The following is a 19,317-nucleotide window of genomic DNA, read 5'->3' as shown; positions in this document are numbered from 1 at the left end:
GCAAAAAGCAATTCACATCGCCATCTAAGGAATTCAAATAAGCATGTGAAACAAGAAAAGGCTTTTAGAGTCAGGCTGGTTCCAACTTACCTATACACTTCTACGTTAAAGGAAAAATATTCCTTCAGGTGCAGTTCTCTGACGGTACGAGCATTTCCCTTAGCCAGCACTGATAGCATGTTGAATCCCTCTTGTTGGGTAAAGCCAGCTCGCGGGAACTCGACAACTTTCAGATATGTCTGCTCTTGAGCATCTCAAATATACTGCTATAAAAGCTGCTGTCTGGATTGTTACGGCATTGGCTTATAGCCAGCCGCATATTTTCAAGGCTCAGACGCTGAAGCTGGGCATTGCTCATCCTAGTAAAGAAATTCCTGATATGACAGTGGACACTTGAGTGATTGAAATTTCCTTGACAACGGAAGACGATCCTTAAATTTTTCACCACCCTGGCATATCTAAGAAAGAGAATTTATTTATCGATTAGAGAGTCAAAAAAAGTTCTTAACTAAGGGTTCGCACTAAGTTAATTTTCGCGTCAGTTATATGTGAAGGAACTTTCCTGCAGGGAACTTCGTTTAATATTAGCGAATACTGCTCGAAACTACCCTGTCTAGCATCTCATCGGATGGAAATCCTCAGATTCAACTGAGTGACTACAGTGATAGTAAAAAGTCTACAGTTCTATATTTTCAAAACTCGCTCATTTTATTCGCAGAATTATTTGGATAAGTGAACATCTTTAATAAACTTGATATAAGAAATGAAATATTTTGATATACACATAATGTAACTATAACATATAAATGAGCATCGTCGACAGGGTGTAGCATAGAGGCAGCCTGCCTCACGGGGCTGCTTAATAAAGGCGCTCATTCAGCCATGTTGCGGTAGGCGCCGTCGCTACTCAAACAATTCCTGTTAACCTAACAAGTGCGAAAAGAAGCTTTTCCAAGTTTAAACTGATTAAAAATTATTTGTGAACAGCAATGACCCAAGCTTATAAACACTTTTCTTGTGCGATATCCCGTAGAGCAAACATTTAATTAATATTATTACGTAATCGTTTTGAATTAATGTTTCTCTTGCGATAAAAACAAAATAGAAATTGGAGATTTTCTTATATGTTTGTCTTATAATCCAGTAGGGGACATATTTAATTGTTTGCCTCAGGGGGGGGGGCGACCTAATCTGGTGACGGCCGTGAAGATAATTGTAACAATATTTTTCTATTATAATCATGATATTGCGTCAAATCGTTACGATTTTATTCCATGTTTTAGTAGTTTGTTGATGCACCTACGAATAGTTTAGGTATTATGTGTTTTTTTCTGACAGGAAGGCTACTCTAGTGTGTGTCCATTGTTTAGGTGTTTAGAAAGGTTAAATCATATTATACCTTGAACATGGGTATATACCTGTGGTTGTTTTAAGACATCAAGCTGCTTTCTTTATGTAAGCTATGGGAAAGTATCGCACAGCTCTCTGAGTGAAGTGGAGTGTGAAAATGCATCAGTATGAATGTTCAATGGAGAAAAGATATTTTTCTTTTCTTCTTATAATCTAGCATTGCTTCAGCAGATAGATTGTCGCCTCCTCCCAACCAATATTATAAGTATAGTCGGATCGTTTAGTTGTTCTGACCTACGACCGAAACAGTAAAATCTCTGACACGTCGGTATTATGTGTTAATTGAGTTCCTACTTCTATCCGGCTTGCCTGCTGGCGACGAAAAATTCGATTTCCCGAGGGAACCTTCGGCCACTCTTTCTGACACTGGCTGATATTTTATTTTGAAAGTGTTCTTATACAGAATCCTCACGTCCTACACGGAATTCGAACCCACGTCTTTGAAAGTGAAGGAGAGGATAGGACTGTTAACGAAAACTGCTGAATTTATAATTGCGGCGAACTCACACGACGAGGTTTAAGGAAGTTGGGAATTGACATCGTGGTCCTGACCCAAGTGTTTTCATCTACAGGGAGTGTAAAATTCTTACGCATGTGCCTTGAATGCCTCACACTAACAGGTAATAATCAAAGTTAATGTGTTACTTAGTTTATGAGATTCTGATAACCCTCAATGACATCTTAATTTCATCATTCTTTAAGACACTCCGACCAGTGAAAGGATGAACATCTAAACATTTTGGATATATTTGCTAATCTAGGGATCTAGAAAGCGTATTTACATTCTAGACGGTACTTAGAGCAAACACCGTGCAAGTTGCTTAACTGTTAGCATTGATTAGAATCGGATCTAAGATTGAAATTGAGATATAAAGCTTTGTCATTGCAATTACATTACAGCAGGTCGCGGCATCCATATTCTAACTGTAAATGTCGTATGAAAAGAAATACATCGAATGTTTAAATCGATATTATTTTATTATAAAAACAGCCTTTTTTTTTTTTTTTTTTTACTTGAGGTTTCGCGATCCGCCAGTTTGACACCACTGACTTCACGTTATTACTGGAACATTTATTATTACCTTGGGTATAATAAATTTTAAAAATACCAAGCAATTTTAAACCTGGTTTTACTCCATTTCCCAAGTAAGCAAACAGACAAACAAAACAACATGCATCCCCTTCTTGGAGATGTGTTTTGGCATTAAGGGTAAATATTAAGATTAGTGATCAGAGCTTATGCCACCTTTACCACGAGTTGCCTTGGTATTGCACTACCTGTAGGATCAGCTAGACTTGCATCACTTGCAGACGCAAACTTGACTTGTTTGTCTGTTTGCTTACTTGGGAAAAAACGGAGTAAAACCAGGTTTAAAATTGCATGGTATTTTTAACATATATATATATTATTAATTAAATTGTAAACATTTCATTATTTTGAAACAATTTTACAATGTTTTTAAAATGTAAACCGTATCTCAATCATATTCGCGTCGCCTGACAATTAACGAGTATTTAACTCAATTACGGTACATTACAAAGCAACCAGCAGAATAAATATTTCGCTGATTTGCCAGATGAGTGCGAATAATGCGTTATATCAACGACTTAAATTATGCAGCAATAGTTAAAATAAAATAAATAGTTAAAACTGGTTTACTTACTGCCTTGCGAACTGCATTGATTTTTTGAAGGAGGGTGTCAAAGGATAACCTTCCCAAATGAAGACCCTTCTTTGCCATAATTCAGGAGTACGAAATACTTCTGCCCAACTCCTACAAACACGTGATGCGTTCACTCTATCATTTGCTCCTAAATGAGAAAATCTTTACCAGGGCCACTGATGGCAACTGGCTCCAGTCCTTTTCATCAGCCACCTCTTGACTCATTTTAAACGATTGCTGATAATGTCCCCAGTTTTTCACAGTTCCTTTCAGCTTACAGTTGGGAATGCAACAATTGCTACTTGGCCCATAACAACAACAATGAAAACTGCTACCAGTGCTATTTGCACGGTCCTGAGACGTCAACAAAGAATTATTTGAATACTTTTTGCGTCATTTTACTGTTGGCCATCAGTTAGTTATTAATCAATTAATAAATAACTATTAATTATATTCAATAATTAATAATAAATAAATAATAAATGTTTGTCCTTTACTTCCCCGCCGTAGAGTAAGCGACGCTTTCTTGGTCTTTTTGAAAATAGCAGCCGGTGCTATGAGATATGACTTTATCTTCAGAAAATGGAAGTATTTTCATTACTCTCTCAATCAAGATGTCTGCAAGTTAAGGAATTAGCAAGGAATTCTACAACTTATTATCCTTTTAAGATGACAAAAAAAATAACGAATGATAATAATTCTTAAGTTTTTTCTGTCTACAAATGCCTTTCTGTAAAATGCGATATAACGTGAATGTCAGGTTTCATCTCAGTTTCGTGACAACTAATAGCAGTATTGTTTCAGCGTTTACAGAATATTTTGTAAAAAAACATGGTTCTTCATCTAGTATAAGCATAGTTATTGGATAATTATACATTTCTTTCAAAATATTATTATTATTATTATTATTAAGTGAGACCTCCAGGGAGTCAGAGACTCATCGAGGAAGGCCACACACACACACACACACACACACACACACACACACACACACACACACACTATTCAACATTTACACGCACGATATTCATCAGCTACCAATCAAAGGTAAGATATTCAAATACGCAGACGATACAGCTATGATATCCATCCATAATAACGCAAGCATAGCCCGAACAAATATGCAACATGATATAAATCTGATCATAGACTGGCTCACGAAAAACTCCATACACCCAAACTCAGAAAATACAAAATTAATGATATTCAGAAATCCAATAGATGGCCATATATAATGCATTTGCAATGTTTGTCAAATGGCCTCTGAACTTCAACTTCCTATCTACTAACACTCCAAGATTCCTAGTGTCATCAGTTTCTTCTGGCATAATTCTACCAATGTAATACGACATGGGATATCAAATCACGCCGAAGTGAATGACTTTACATTTCCTGTCATTGAACTGACACCCATTTTCCTATGCCCACAATTCCAGAATAGTGAAATCATTCTGCAAGTACTGCATATCATCAACATTTCTGATTACCCTACCTATCTTAGCATCATCAGCAAATAGCTGAATGTCGCTTGTCAAATCCTTCCCGATATCATTAATGTACGAATTGAATAATAATGGATCAAGCACTGATCCTTGTGGTACACCACTTGTTATCTTAAATCTTGCAGACTCACATCACCCGTATACCACTTTTGGATATCTGTCAGTCAGACGTCTTCTTATCCATGCTAATATTCTATAATCCAAGCCCATATTCTCCTTTATGCAGCAGTCTATCATGCTGTATTCTGTAAAAAGGGGGAAATGGATACACCACGATACCAAAAGTATCGTGGTGTATCCATTCCCCCTTGTCTAGTTCAAGGTAGCATTGTTATATAATGTGAGCAAGTTGCTAATACATGACCTTCCCTTAGTAAACCCAAGTTGTTTATTACAAAGTAGAGATTCACCGTCAATCAAACCATTTTTGAATGCATGGTCTAACCAATTTTTCCAACATCTTCACCACCACTCCTGAAATACTAACTGGTCGACAGTTGGATACAACTGTCGACTTTACACCACCCTTGTGCAATAGGATTACCATACATTTCTTCCATTTCTGCGGAATCTTCCCTGTTCTGAGACTCATATTAAACAGCCAGGTCAAAGGAATGGTCATTTCAGCTGAACACTCCTTTAGCACACGTGCTGATATTCCATCAGTCCCTGTTGCTGAATTCTTAGTCAATTTGTGCAACAGCTCTACTACTTCGTCCTCTCACACCAGCATTTCTTCATCCAGTAAAGAGGTAACAGTGGGCTCAATGTTACATACACCAGGTTGATAGCCTTTAACAAAATGGGCACTCATTAGTTGAACAATCTCTTCTGCATCTGGAACTTTCACGCCATCTGGATTTAGAAGAGTTTTCCTTTCATATTAATTCTTTCTTTTGCTTACAGCATATCGATAGAATTCTTGTGGATTGTCTTTAGCACGCAGATACAGTTTCTTTTCATACCCAGACTTTCCTTTCCGTACAACACTTGTGACTATTCTAGCCTGCTGCTTTTAACGTTCATAACTGACGTCATCCTTATGCAAACGGTATTCCTTCCACATCGTCCTTTTCTTAGGATTCTCTTGTTTAATAAGATGACACATCCATTTGACTCCTACCTAATTTCTTTTTTGAACTCTCCAGCTATATTTTGATATCACATCATTTAAGTATTGTTTAATTGCTTCCCATGCGCTGTCGAAAATCTTTCCATCCAGCAACTGATTCCATTCCACTGAACTCAGTATATTCCTCAGTTGGTCATAATTTCCTGCTTTGCGATTCAGCATGTAACCTTTTCTGAATGGAACATTCATAAACGTAGTCATTTCCGAAGTGAGTACCGCATGATCGCTGTCACCAACCGGAGGCAGAAGAGTTACGTCTTTAATTAGAGTCTTTAGAGTTACGTCGCTCGTTGATCTCGAGTTCCTTCTATCACACGCTGCTTGAGGAAGTTATCCCGCAAAAGCTCAATAAATGCATTTTCATTCTTCCCATGAGATTCTACTGCTACCCAATCAATATTTGGATAATTAAAATCTCCCATTATGATTACTCTTCACTCGCTCATCTTTTCTATTTGGTGATTCATTTCTTCATCACTAGCAACTGAACCACAAAGGTCTATAACAAACCCCGCTATGAAATTGATCTTTTAGATTCACCTCACACCAGGTGGCTTCAAACTCACTGTCACATGAAATATTGTTAGTATTGATAGAACTACCATCGTAGGTCTCACCTCTAACTGGATTCAAATCATCAGACATAATTATCATCAAGTCCCTTCCTCTCTATCCTTCCTAAAATAATGTACTCTTGACACTCGATACAATAAGGTATTTCTGATTCTGATAGCCAGGTCTTTCTACTACCTACGATCTGAGGTCGCAATAAATTGACTAAGGCAATAAACTCTACCAGTTTGTTTCTGATCTTCCTAGCGTTCGTGTACAGACATAATAATCGACCTGTTTGTTCTTTTGTATAGTCTTGTCTTCAATCTGCCTGCCATAATTGGACAACTTGCTGATCTCTTTCTCTAATGCTTTATACATGTAGATATCTTTGCACACGTTTGATGAGTCCTTACCGGGCGAAGACAAAGCCGAAATCGTCCTCTCCTCGTCAACATTTCCATGGCAAAGCCCATTCCCATCAATTAGAAATGATTACAACTTAATAGACATTCTTAAACACTCGCACAATGGCACCGTATACACCAGATTATTCGTAGCAATCCAGAAACGATACATACTTGTTAGATCAGTCGAAACCAAGTCTCATTAAGCATTATTTCGATGTTGTTATATTCATAGCCTGAAATGTTGGTTCAAGCTGTGAAGAATTTCAGTTCTGAAGGCTAATTCAAAGACGTTTTTTCACATATAAGAAGCAGGCTCTTTTACGAAGTAATAGTAACATTATTAATTACCTGGTAAATAATAGTAATAATGGCAATCATGACGACGTTCTAATAGTCTTGACCCCCCCCCCCCCCCGATCTCGAAATGATCATGCATTCGGGAGTGACTGAGATGTTACTTATCACTCACTGTTTTTCTCCAATTTTTCACCTTCATTCACATCAAAGTTCTCTTTAGATGTTAGAGTTCCCAGAGGATATGAAATTCGTGAAAATAAAATTAAGCTTACCACTTAAATGGCTACAAATAACAAGAACAAAAAGAAAATTAAAATATTTTTTACCAAACTAGATTATTAAATGACACAAATATACAATGGCTGTATGAATAAAGAATTAACTAATATTTAGATAAAATAAAACAAAATGAATAAATAGAAATAGAATGGCTTAATATAAATTTGTTACAAAATACATCAGCAAATGAAAGAATATGAAAGACCTAAAAATTCTATAAAAAAAAAAAAGACTGAAGACATGGAACGATTCAATCAAAGAAATAATCAAAATGAAAAAAGAAACATATTAAATAGTTTGATATAATTATTATTTGACGCCTCCAGGGAGTCCAAAGACTCATAGAGGGAGGGCACCAACTCTCCAACTCTGTCTCCACCACTCAATCCACCAACTGACCGCAACTGCACCACCGCCATCTACTGCCGACCACCACTATTATTTCCGCAGACAATCACAAACATCCATGCCCACGCCATGGATGTTTGAATTCGAACCCGCAACCTTCCGTTCCAGCTGGAGAGGATACGCTGTCGTAAACGCTAGTTAAGCAGTAAAAGATTAGAAAATGAAATACAATATAAAACAATCCGAGCCATAGGTAAACGTGAAGTGTAGAAATGACCCGAGAATCATGGAAAAGATTTGTTTCTAACTTAGAACATGATTTATTTAAATTAAGACGCACTGTATATAAGAATTTGAAACATTTAATTACAGATATTAAAGAAAACGTCAAACTAAACACAGAATTGAAATTAGAAGAATATCAAAATTTCTATACAGAATTGTAGGGCAGATAAATATTTTTAAAAAAAAAGATAACTGGCAAACATTTAAGAAAATGAAAAGGAAATAACTAAAGAAGAATTACAAATCAGCCTGAAAGAAACAAGAAATGGAAAATCATATGGCCAAGATAAGTTAGGTTCAAAATTATATAAATATGCAGGAATAAGTTTCAAAGAAATCTCCTATTATTTTTAAATAATGTTTATTCAAGAAGAAACTCACCAATAGAATGAAAAATTGTGTAACTTTCACTATCTGTAAAAAAGGTATATTAGTGAAGACTCTACAAACTATGGAGGTGTAGGTATTTTAAATTCCTGTTACAAAATATTTAGCCGAATTTAAAATAACAAATTAATAAAATATTCTGAAAACTTTATTTTATAAGTACAAATTTCATTTAGAAAAGGAAGATCATGTATGGATCAGCTTTCTGCATAAAATTAATAATAGGGAAAAGAAGATAATACAATTAAGAAACACGTATTACATTTATTGACTTTGAAAAAGCACTTGACAAAGAAGCATTTTTTTTTAATATATTGGAAGAAAGACAAATACGAAATTATATTCTAAAAGCTATCATAGTAGTTGGAAGGGGATCAATCGTTCGATGCTGTTGGCACACTCTTCCTCGATGAGTCTTTGGACTCTCTGGAGGCGTCACATAATAATAATAATAATAATAATAATAATAATAATAATAATAATAATAATAATAATAATAATAATAAGTATAAGTATAAGTATAAGTATATATGAAAATAATCAAATACAAATAAGATTAAGTTATGGACTAACAGGTACGACAGAGATCAACCAAGAAGTCCGACAGGGATGTTATCTTTCAGGAACACTTTTTAATATTTATCTAAATGAAATAATAATAAAATGGAATAAAAATTTCCATCAAGGTATTGAACTTTCTCCAACTGTGAAGTTAAACACTTTTCTTTTTGCCGATGACCAAATAATAATTACAAATTCTGAAGATAACTTGCACAAAGATATTTTAAATTTAAATGAGATAGCCAAAGATTATGGAATGATAATATCAACAGAAAATCAAAAACGATGGCCTTTAAAGGTGGGATTCCAGTAAGAAAAAAATAACGGTAGACAACAAGATTTTAGAATAGATGAATTCATTTACTTACCTATGATGTATTTCTTCATCTATTACCATAGATGAAGCATTTTTTTTAATATATTGAAAGAAAGACAAATACCAAATTATATTGTAAAAGCTATCATAGTAGTTGGAAGGGGATCAATCGCTCGATGTGAGTTGGCACACTCTCCCTCAATGAGCCTTTGGACTCTCTGGAGGCGTCACATAATTTTTTTATTTTATTTTATTATCATTATTTTTTTGTATTATTCTCAGATAAATTACATACATTATATGAACACAATTATGCATAACAAATACTTTCTCGTACATAAAGTTTTTTTTTAAAATAATAATAATAACAATAACTGTTTACAACGTATATTATTATAAGTATACATAACGATGATTACTACAGATTTTTTTTCTTTGCAATTTTACACTATATATACAATATCAATGGATATAATCACTCTATATTGCATACTTTTGTAATATAGAGTGATTACGTATGATACATTACATCCATTTGTTTACATATGATACATACATTACATACATTTGTTTACATGTAATACATACATTGGTTTACATGTGATACGCACATTACATGCACTTGGTTACATATGATACATCTTGGATGAGAACTAATTTCTCTGCTTTCATCCTCGAAGCTTATATGTAAGCTTATCTGAGAATGACACCAGTTGGTTATTATTCATTGTTTTGTTGTTTTTTTTTGGCTGTGTTGGGAAGCTACGAAATCTATGATTGGGAAATTCGCGCACGCACGCACGCACGCACACGCACGCACGCACGCACACACACACACACACACACACACACACACACACACACACACACACACACACACACACACACACACACACACACACACACACACACACACACACACACACACACACACACACACACACACACACACGCACACGCACGCACGCACGCACGCACAATAACTTGGAATGTCTTGATGCGTCGCTGAACTGGAAGCCTGAACGAATATATTGTGTTTGATTAAGTTTGTATGGTATTTTGGGTGCGTGTTTCTTGTTCGTAGTATGTCCTTAGAACTCTTTTCAGGCTATTGTAGATTGTAAGATTTCTGTATTCAAAAGGTAATTTGTTTATCATGTCTGGAATGTAGACGATTCGCGTGGCCTTTCCGTAGTGATTATTGTATTTATATGTGATATAATTAGTAGTCTGAGGTCTTGTTATTCGGTATGTATTTCTGAATGTCCTGTAGGTGGCATCGAAATAATAATAATTATTATTATTATTATTATTATTATTATTATTATTACCACGGGCTACTCCAGGAGTCCTTAGACTCATCGAGGGAGGCCCTAAACATCATGTTCACACAGCTGTTCAACATTCTCACAGTATCTATCATACCTTGCCTTGAACTCGCTCACTGTCATAGCACCCACAACAGACTCTGGCAGCTTATTCCACTCATTTACCACTCTAAAAGTAAAGAACCCAGCTGTAACACCCCTGCTAACCACACTCTTTCCCAGCTTCCATGGGTGTCCCCTAGTTCTCCCACCACCAGTCCTGATCTCAAAAATATCATCTGAATTAATCCTATAGAATCCTTTTAGCAATTTGAATGTCTGAATCATATCTCCCCTTTTTCGCCTATCAACTAGTTTCTGCAACCCACAAATCTTCAACCTGTTCTCATAAGGTTCATTCCACAGACCTGCTATCATCTTAGTCACTCGCCTCTGGATCCTCTCAACCTCCTCCCCATCAAGAAGGAACCGAGGTGACCAAATCTGGGCCCAGTAGTCGAGATGAGGTCTTATCAGGGCTCGGTACAGAGGTACAATAACTTGTTTTTCTCTGCTCGTCAAGGTATTTTTCAACAACCAAGTGAGTTGATGAGCTGATTTAGCTAGTTTCGCAATGTGCCCCCTAAACTTCATCTCCCTATCTACCAACACTCCCAAGTCCCTGGCCTCATCAATCTCTTGGAGTACAGTTCCACCAATGTGGTATACTGCTGCTAATCTTTTCACTCCGAAATGCATAACCTTACATTTTGTCACATTAAATTGACATCCATTCTCCTTAGTCCAGAACTCCAATCTATCTAAGTCATCTTGCAAGACTTTGACATCTTTTGCATTCACTATCGCCCTACCCAACTTTGCATCATCAGCGAACAAATGAACTGTCCCACTTAGACCATTCCCTATATCGTTAATGAACAGATTAAACAGCAGTGGTCCAAGAACAGAACCCTGTGGCACACCACTAGTCACAGGCCGTTTTTTGGACTCTACTCCTGAATAAACTACTCTTTGATATCTCTCCATCAACCACCCAGCTATCCATCTCACCAACCTTATATCCATTCCCATATGTTGTAGTTTACGGATTAGAATTCCATGTGGTATCCTGTCAAACGCCTTTGCCAGGTCCAGCAGTATCACTGTAAACCCATTTCCCTTATCTAGTTCAGCCGTCATCTTGTTATAAAACTTGAGCAAGTTACTGAGGCATGATCTACCCTTCACAAAGCCATGCTGTCCTTTGTACAGTATCTCATTTTCATCAATCCATTCCTGTATTTTTCCCTTGACTACTTTCTCCAAGACCTTGACAACGACTCCTGATATGCTGATCGGTCGGTAATTTGGAACCATAGTCTTGGATCCTCCTTTATGCAGTGGAACTATTTTCCCCTCTTTCCACGCCTTCGGGACTAAGCCAGACCTGAGACTCAGATTAAACAACATGGTCAAGGGCACTGATAATTCATTAGCCGCTTCATGCAAGACCCGTGCCGGTATACCATCCAATCCCACAGATGTATTCACATTAAGGTTCTGTAATAGACTATTGACCTCCACTTCATTCATCACAATTCCCATATAAACTAATGGTTCCTTCATTTTTTCAACGTCACCACCTGGATGATATACTTTCGCAAAGTGCGCGCTCAGTAACTCCACTATATCGATCCTGTAAATGCTCTTTGATCACTTCCCATGCTCTATCGACGTCCAGCCCTTGCAGTTGTACATGCCATGGCACTGATCCAAGCAATCGCCTAAGCTTGTCATACTTGCCAGCACGGTAATTCCACATATACCCTGTCTTAATCACAAATTTCACACCTTTAGCCACCTCCCAGGTCAAGACTTTATGATCACTCTCACCAATAGGTGGCAACATGGTCATATTCATTACAGTCAAATTCTCAGATACTATTACCAGGTCAAGCACTCTCACACCCCTAGTATTTTCAATTACATGCTGTTTCAGATAGTTATCCCTTAATAATTGAATAAAATCCATTTCCTTCCTCACATGTGTCCTCTCCTCCTTCCAATCAATGTTACCATAGTTGAAATCCCCCATAATAATTACCCTCCTTCCACTCATTTCATCAATTTGTTTATGCATACCATCTCCACCATCTATTCCATCACCTGGTCTATAGCAGCACCCAACTGTATATTTTATTCTGCCAGTATCAATCTCACACCAAATAGCCTCAAATGAGCTCCTTTCACTATCCTGCAATACTTCAATTCTCCTTGGCTGCAGTTCATCAGCTATCATCAATAACACCCCTCCCCCAATTTTATTCTCTCTGTCCCTCCTAAACATACTATAACCTACACATTCTATCCCACTAACTATATCATCTTCCGTCAGCCATGTTTCACTAATGCCAATAACCTGTGGCCAGGAAGAGCCAATCAAGGCCAAAAATTCTTCCTTCTTGTTCCTAATACTCCTGGCATTAGTATACATGAATTGCAGTGTTCCCTTTGTCCCACCCCTATCTTGATGCGTTATTCTAAATATCCCATTCCCATTTTTTGTCCTTATTGCTGGCTCAGGTACATTATATACATTTTTACACTCAACTGTCTCACTGATGTCTGGATATCCACTTCCCCCCCTCCTTGGTAGTTCTAGTTTCCCTGGTTCTGCACATCCATTTTCACTTCATTCAGCAACACTTTTTCCAGTCTCCGCACACCAAGTCCATTCAAATGCAGGCCATCCATCTTGTATAAGTCCTTTCGCCCATCAAACCCATTCCACACGTCCACAAATTCCACACCACACCGTCCGCATAACCTGCGCATAATATCATTTGCGATTATGGCCCTCCTTCTAAACTCCTCTCTGTCATACCGCGGTAACAGACTCACCATTCTAACTCTGTCACTCTTTTCTTTCGCTACCTTTAACAATACTTTCAAGTCCTCTCTCATAAAACATTTATCACCTTTCAATTCATTCGTACCAGCCACAATTGTTATTTCTTTCACCCTCTGTTTTTGCACTCTAATGCTCTCACTTACATCCTTAAATTTCGCACCCGGCAAGTACGATTTAGTTACACTCCCATCTATTACTCCTCTTAATAACGAGTCACCATACAATACTCTCTCCTTCATTTCGGAAACTCGCCCACGCTGTTTATTTCCGTTAGCCGAATCACTCTGGAAAGAGTTTTGCAGGTGCTCTAATTGCCGCTGCGCATCTTGTATCACTGCGCGCAGCCTAGCGATCTCACTTCCTACAAATAATTCCTCATTTTTTTTATCATTCAAACCATTTTCTCTTTCTGTATAATTGCTCTCACTCTTTCTTAGATCACCGCTCACATTGCCATCTTGTACACCGCAATTCCCTATCGAGCCACTATTTTCACTCGCATTCTGGCTTTCTTCAACCATAACTGTCTCACAACCTGACACATACTTCGACTCCTCACTTTGCATACACTTTCTACACATTCTCCCACCACTATCACTTTCAACCCATACTCCAGACTCATTCGGGAATGCATACATTCCACACACATCACACTGGACAAACTCTCTCACACTACAGTTTTTGAACAATGACGTCGTATTTTTGGACGCCATTATCTTACGTCGCATTAGCGCCATATTCAAATATATTAAACGTATCGTTAAAGACTAAATTAATTTACGGAATTTACACCAAAATCACACAGACACAACAAGCTACCAAATTTAGACAATATTACGTTATGATTTTTAACATTTATTCTAATTTCCATTCAAAATTGTACTTAGCTTTCGGGAGCTCCCTGAAAATACGACCGTTCCCCTGGCTTTAGCAAAGCTGCATAGTGACATAAATGTTTTGCTGTCAGTATTTTGTGTTCTGATTTGCAATGTTTATAAGGTCGTGATTTTCTCTTTGTTCCCAAAAGATCAGTTTTATCATTTTGTACTGTAGCGACATTAATCAATTTAATTTGTAGGGTGCACAGAAAGCATACGTTGTTATAGCGTATCTTAGTATATTTTGGCATAGTGCTTTGTATATTAGTTAGGCGTATGCGAACTATGTCTATTAACCTGTAGTTTCCCAGTTATTGTTCGGAGTTTGTTTGTTTTGTAGATGGTTTATGTGGCAATTCCAGTTCATATCTGCATCGAAGTAAATTCCAAGGTATCGTATTGTTTCAGCCTGAGTGATTGTAGTGGTTTTGCTGTTCTGTGTGTTTTTTATGTTGGAAAGTGGAGGTTGGATGGTTATATATTTATTATCAACTGGTCGAGTCAGTGGATTCCTGAATATCATTAATTTTGTCTTTTCTGAGGTTATGTGTATGGAGTTTTTCGTGAGCCAGTCTATGATCAGATTTATGTTGTGATGCATATTTGTTTGGGCTATGCTTGCGTTATTATGGATGGATATTATTGCTGCATCGTCTGCGTCTCGGAATATCTTACCTTTGATTGGTAGCTGATTAATATCGTGCGTGTAAATGTTGAATAGAGTTGGGGAGAGTACAGCTCCCTGTGGTACTCCACAGGTTACTGGTAGCTCTCTGCTTCGGTCTGACCCGATACGTGTGATATGCTTTCTATTTTGAAACTAGTTTGTAAACCACCTGTGCAGAGGCTCGTCTATTCCAACATGCCTCAGCTTTTCTAACAAGGTTTGATGTGTAAGTGTATCGAATGCTTCAGTAAGATCAATAAAGATTACCATGGCAATTTTGTTTTTGTCTAAGGCGGTATTAATTACGTCTGTAAAGTCTTCCAAGAGAGATGTTGTTCCCTTATTTTTCTTAAAATCATATTGTGTTTTGGAGATAATATGAACGGTCTCTGTGTATACTATGAGTTTCTTCAGTATGATCCGCTCCATAATTTGATTGACAATTGGTAATGTTGCTTTGGGTGTGTAATTGCTGATTAAATTTCTTTTTCCATATTTGTATATGGGTGTGATTATGGCGGTCTTTAGCATACTTGGTATCTGTCCTGTTTTAAATATATTATTTATTAATTTTAGTAGGATAGGACTGAAACTAGTTGCATGTTGCTTTACATCTTTAGGTCTCATACCATCAAATCCTGGGCCTTTGTTTGGTTTGATTTGATGTATTACAGAGAGAAGTTCTGCTTCTTTTATGGTTGGGAACCATAATGTCTGTTATGATTGTGGTCCAAGTGGAGGGTCACGTTTTGTGATTGGGGGAATATTTCTGTGCAGTTCTTGGATGGAGTCTGCAAAGTATTGGTTAAAGTCATTTGCTAGTTGTTGGATAAGTTTAGCGTCTTTCATGAAGCTGTGTTTTATGGATTCGGAGGCGATGGTGTTGGGAACACAATCTAGCATCTCATTGATCAGATGCCAGGTTTGTTTCATGTTATTTTGTGCAGAGGTTAGTTTGTCTCTGTAGTAGCTTCTTTTTGCATTTCTGATTTGTGTTGTAAGGCGATTCCTTGTTATCTTATATTCAGTTTTTAAAGCTGTGTTATTTGGATATCGCTTTAATTCTTTCCATAAGCGTCCTTTCTGTGTATTTCGAAGATTAAGTTTTGTGTTGTCCAAGGATTTTGTGTTGTTTTTGAACAACACAAAAATTCTGACTTTTTTTGTAGCTTTCTTATATATTTCCTCCAGTGTGAGTTTAATGTTGTTGTATAAGATATCTGCTGAATCTAATGCCAGGTGTTCCCAATCTGTTTTTCTTATTTCGTGATTGACTATTTCTTCATCTATTATTGTTTTCTGTCGCTTTTCTTCTGTGGGACATTGCATGGATATTGTCTTGGTGTGCAGGTTTAGCGGGGTGAAGTAATGGTCTGAGATGAAATAAACTAATAATAATAATAATTTTTTTTATTTTTTAAACATTTTATTATGTCTCAGTATAAATTACATACAGTATTAATATTTACAATATTTTTAATATTTACAATAAGGTTTATACAGAATTCTTGAATTTAGAATATAATAATAATAATTTTTTTTTTCTTTTTATAAACGACTTATTTGTTTTTACAATGAAAATGATAAGGTTTACTATCACACAGAGTATCTGCACACACACAATGAAAAACATATTATCTTTTCTGTACAGTACGAAAATTCGATATACAAAATGCAGAGTACATTTTATAAATATGAATATACATTTTTTTAAACTAGCTAAATATGGATTGGCACCAATGTGCATAAATTCACGATACAATGCAGTAATGCAGCATACACACACAATTCAATAATAATAATAATAATTTTTTTTTTTTTTACATTTCATTATGTCTCAGTATAAGTTACAAACAATAATAATATTTACAGTATTTACAATAAGGATTATACAGAATTTTTTTTTTTTTTTATATATGTCTCAGATGAATTGCATACATAGTTGCTGTAGTAATTATATGTATATAATATTTATAACGCATTACAAGTGTGTATAACAGATACTTGCGAGTTAGTAATTTTCTTCCTCGAAGCTTAGCAGAGCTTATCTGAGGAAGATAATAGATGACAGAGGGTGGTGGTTTCATGGTTGTGTTCCTATAGTGGTCACAAGCCAGGTGTTGATTTTACTGTTTGTTGGTACGTGCTTGAAAGACTTCGACTGCTATTACAGTTTAACTTTTTTTTTTTTTTTGTGCAAATAGGGTTGGATTTAGACGAGGTGTGTTTGTTTCTTTGTGTTCTTGTAGTGGTAGTTTTTTGAGAGGGGAGTTGTCATGGTTTGTGTGTGTGTGTGTGTGTGTGTGTGTGTGTGTGTGTGTGTGTGTGTGTGTGTGTGTGTGTGTGTGTGTGTGTGTGTGTGTGTGTGTGTGTGTGTGTGTGTGTGTGTGTGTGTGTGTGTGTGTGTGTGTGTGTGTGTGTGTGTGTGTGTGTGTGTGTGTGTGTGTGTGGTGGGGGAGAGAGAAACAGGAATTGCTCTAATTTTCATTCTCGCTATAATATTTATGTAGTGCCTGTTTCAGCTCTCTGTATGTTCCTAGGTTTCTGTTGTTGAACGGCAGTTTGTTTATCATGTCAGGTACGTAGAAGTTTCGGGTGGCTTTGCTGTAGTGATTGTTGTACTTATATGTTATGTAGTTTGTTGACTGTGGTCTTGTTATTTGATATGTTGTTCTGGTTACTCTATATGTTGGGCTGTAGTAGTGTTTTAACATGACTGTGTAGTGGCATAAGTGTTTCACCTTAAATATTTTGTGTTTTGTCCATGCTTCCTGCATAAGAGTGGGTTGTTCCCAGAATATCAGTTTTTTCATTTTATCTTGCAACCATTGTAGCCTGTTGAGTCTGTAGTCTGCACAGAATGCGTATGATGTGATTGCATATCTTAAAATGTTTTCACATAATGATTTATAGATTAGTATTTTTATGTGGGTTGGGGCAATGTCTTTTAATCTGTACAGTTTGCTTGCTATTATCCTAAGCTTGGTATGTAGGTAGTTTGTATGGCTATTCCAACTTTGATCTGCATCGAAGTGAAGTCCAAGGTAGCGTGTTGTTTTCACCTGTGTGATGGTTGTGATTTTAGGTTCTGCACTTTGTGTATAGGAGGATGAATGTTTGATAGTGAGATATATTAATATAATATAATATATAATATATAATGAGATATAATAATAATAATAATAATAATAATAATAATAATAATAATAATAATAATAATAATAATAATAATAATAATAATAATAATAATAATAATAATAATAATAATAATAATAAAGTATATGTGAAAATAATCAAATACAAATAAGATTAAGTTATGGACTAACATGTACGACAGAGATCAACCAAGAAGTCCGACAGGGATGTTATCTTTCAGGAAAAACCTTTTTTTAATATTTATTTAAATGAAATAATAATAAAATGGAATAAAAATTTCCATCAAGGTATTGAACTTTCTCCTACTGTGAACTTAAACACTTTCCTTTTTGCCGATGACCAAATAATAATTACAAATTCTGAAGATAACTTACACAAAGTTATTTTAAATTTAAATTAAATAGCAAAGATTATAAAATGATAATATCAACAGAAAATCAAAAACGATGGCCTTAAAAGGTGGAATTCCAGTAAGAAAAAAAAATGGTAGATAACAAGATTTTAGAATAGATGAATCCATTTACTTACCTAGGATGTATGATTACATATGAAAAGGGAATAGTTACAGGCTTGCCAGGCGTCCCATATTTTCCGTTGAATTTTGATATCCCGTATTGTTCTTGTAGGGACAGCCTAATGTCCGATATTTTAGTTAGCAGATAAAATTATAAAAATTGTGTTAAGCGATTATATTCGATATTCTTTTGGAATAATCCAACTTAAATTGATTTGTAAACCATAAAAACTGACAATTCGAGATAATTAATTGTGTTTACAGTTTACAGCGGCGACAGTCCATTTTATTGGTCGTTTTTATTTAGTATAAGCATTTAATTTGCAATTCTGTACAGATATATTGAATTTCTTATTTTTAAACATTTCTTATTTGGACATAAGCAAATGCAATATGTCTACGGTACGGTATCGGTACAGCGCGTGGATGTTATTTCAATAATTATTAAAAAAATATCTCGCCTTTTTCGAATGTGCGATATTCGATTAATACATAAAATATATAATTAAAGGTAAATTAATTTTCTTTATTAATTATACAAAGGTAAATTAAATTTTCGTTCTTTCTTTCTTTAAGCCATTAACAACGCCAAAACAAAAGTGCGTTTTTTTAGTGATGATTATTCGAAAGAATGGAATTTTATTGAAAAAGAAAAACATAACGACGAAATTGAATTCAAAATCTGTAGACGAACGTTTAATATTGCACATGGGGTGAGGAGGTACGATCGGATATTACACA

This window comes from Typopeltis vanoorti, chromosome 13 (assembly GCF_054136105.1).
Source record: "Typopeltis vanoorti isolate ZY-2024b chromosome 13, IOZ_Tvanoo_1.0, whole genome shotgun sequence".
NCBI classification, from domain to species: Eukaryota; Metazoa; Arthropoda; class Arachnida; order Uropygi; family Thelyphonidae; genus Typopeltis; species Typopeltis vanoorti.
The sequence above is the reverse complement of the archived record's forward strand: the minus strand, read 5'-3'. Positions refer to the sequence as shown.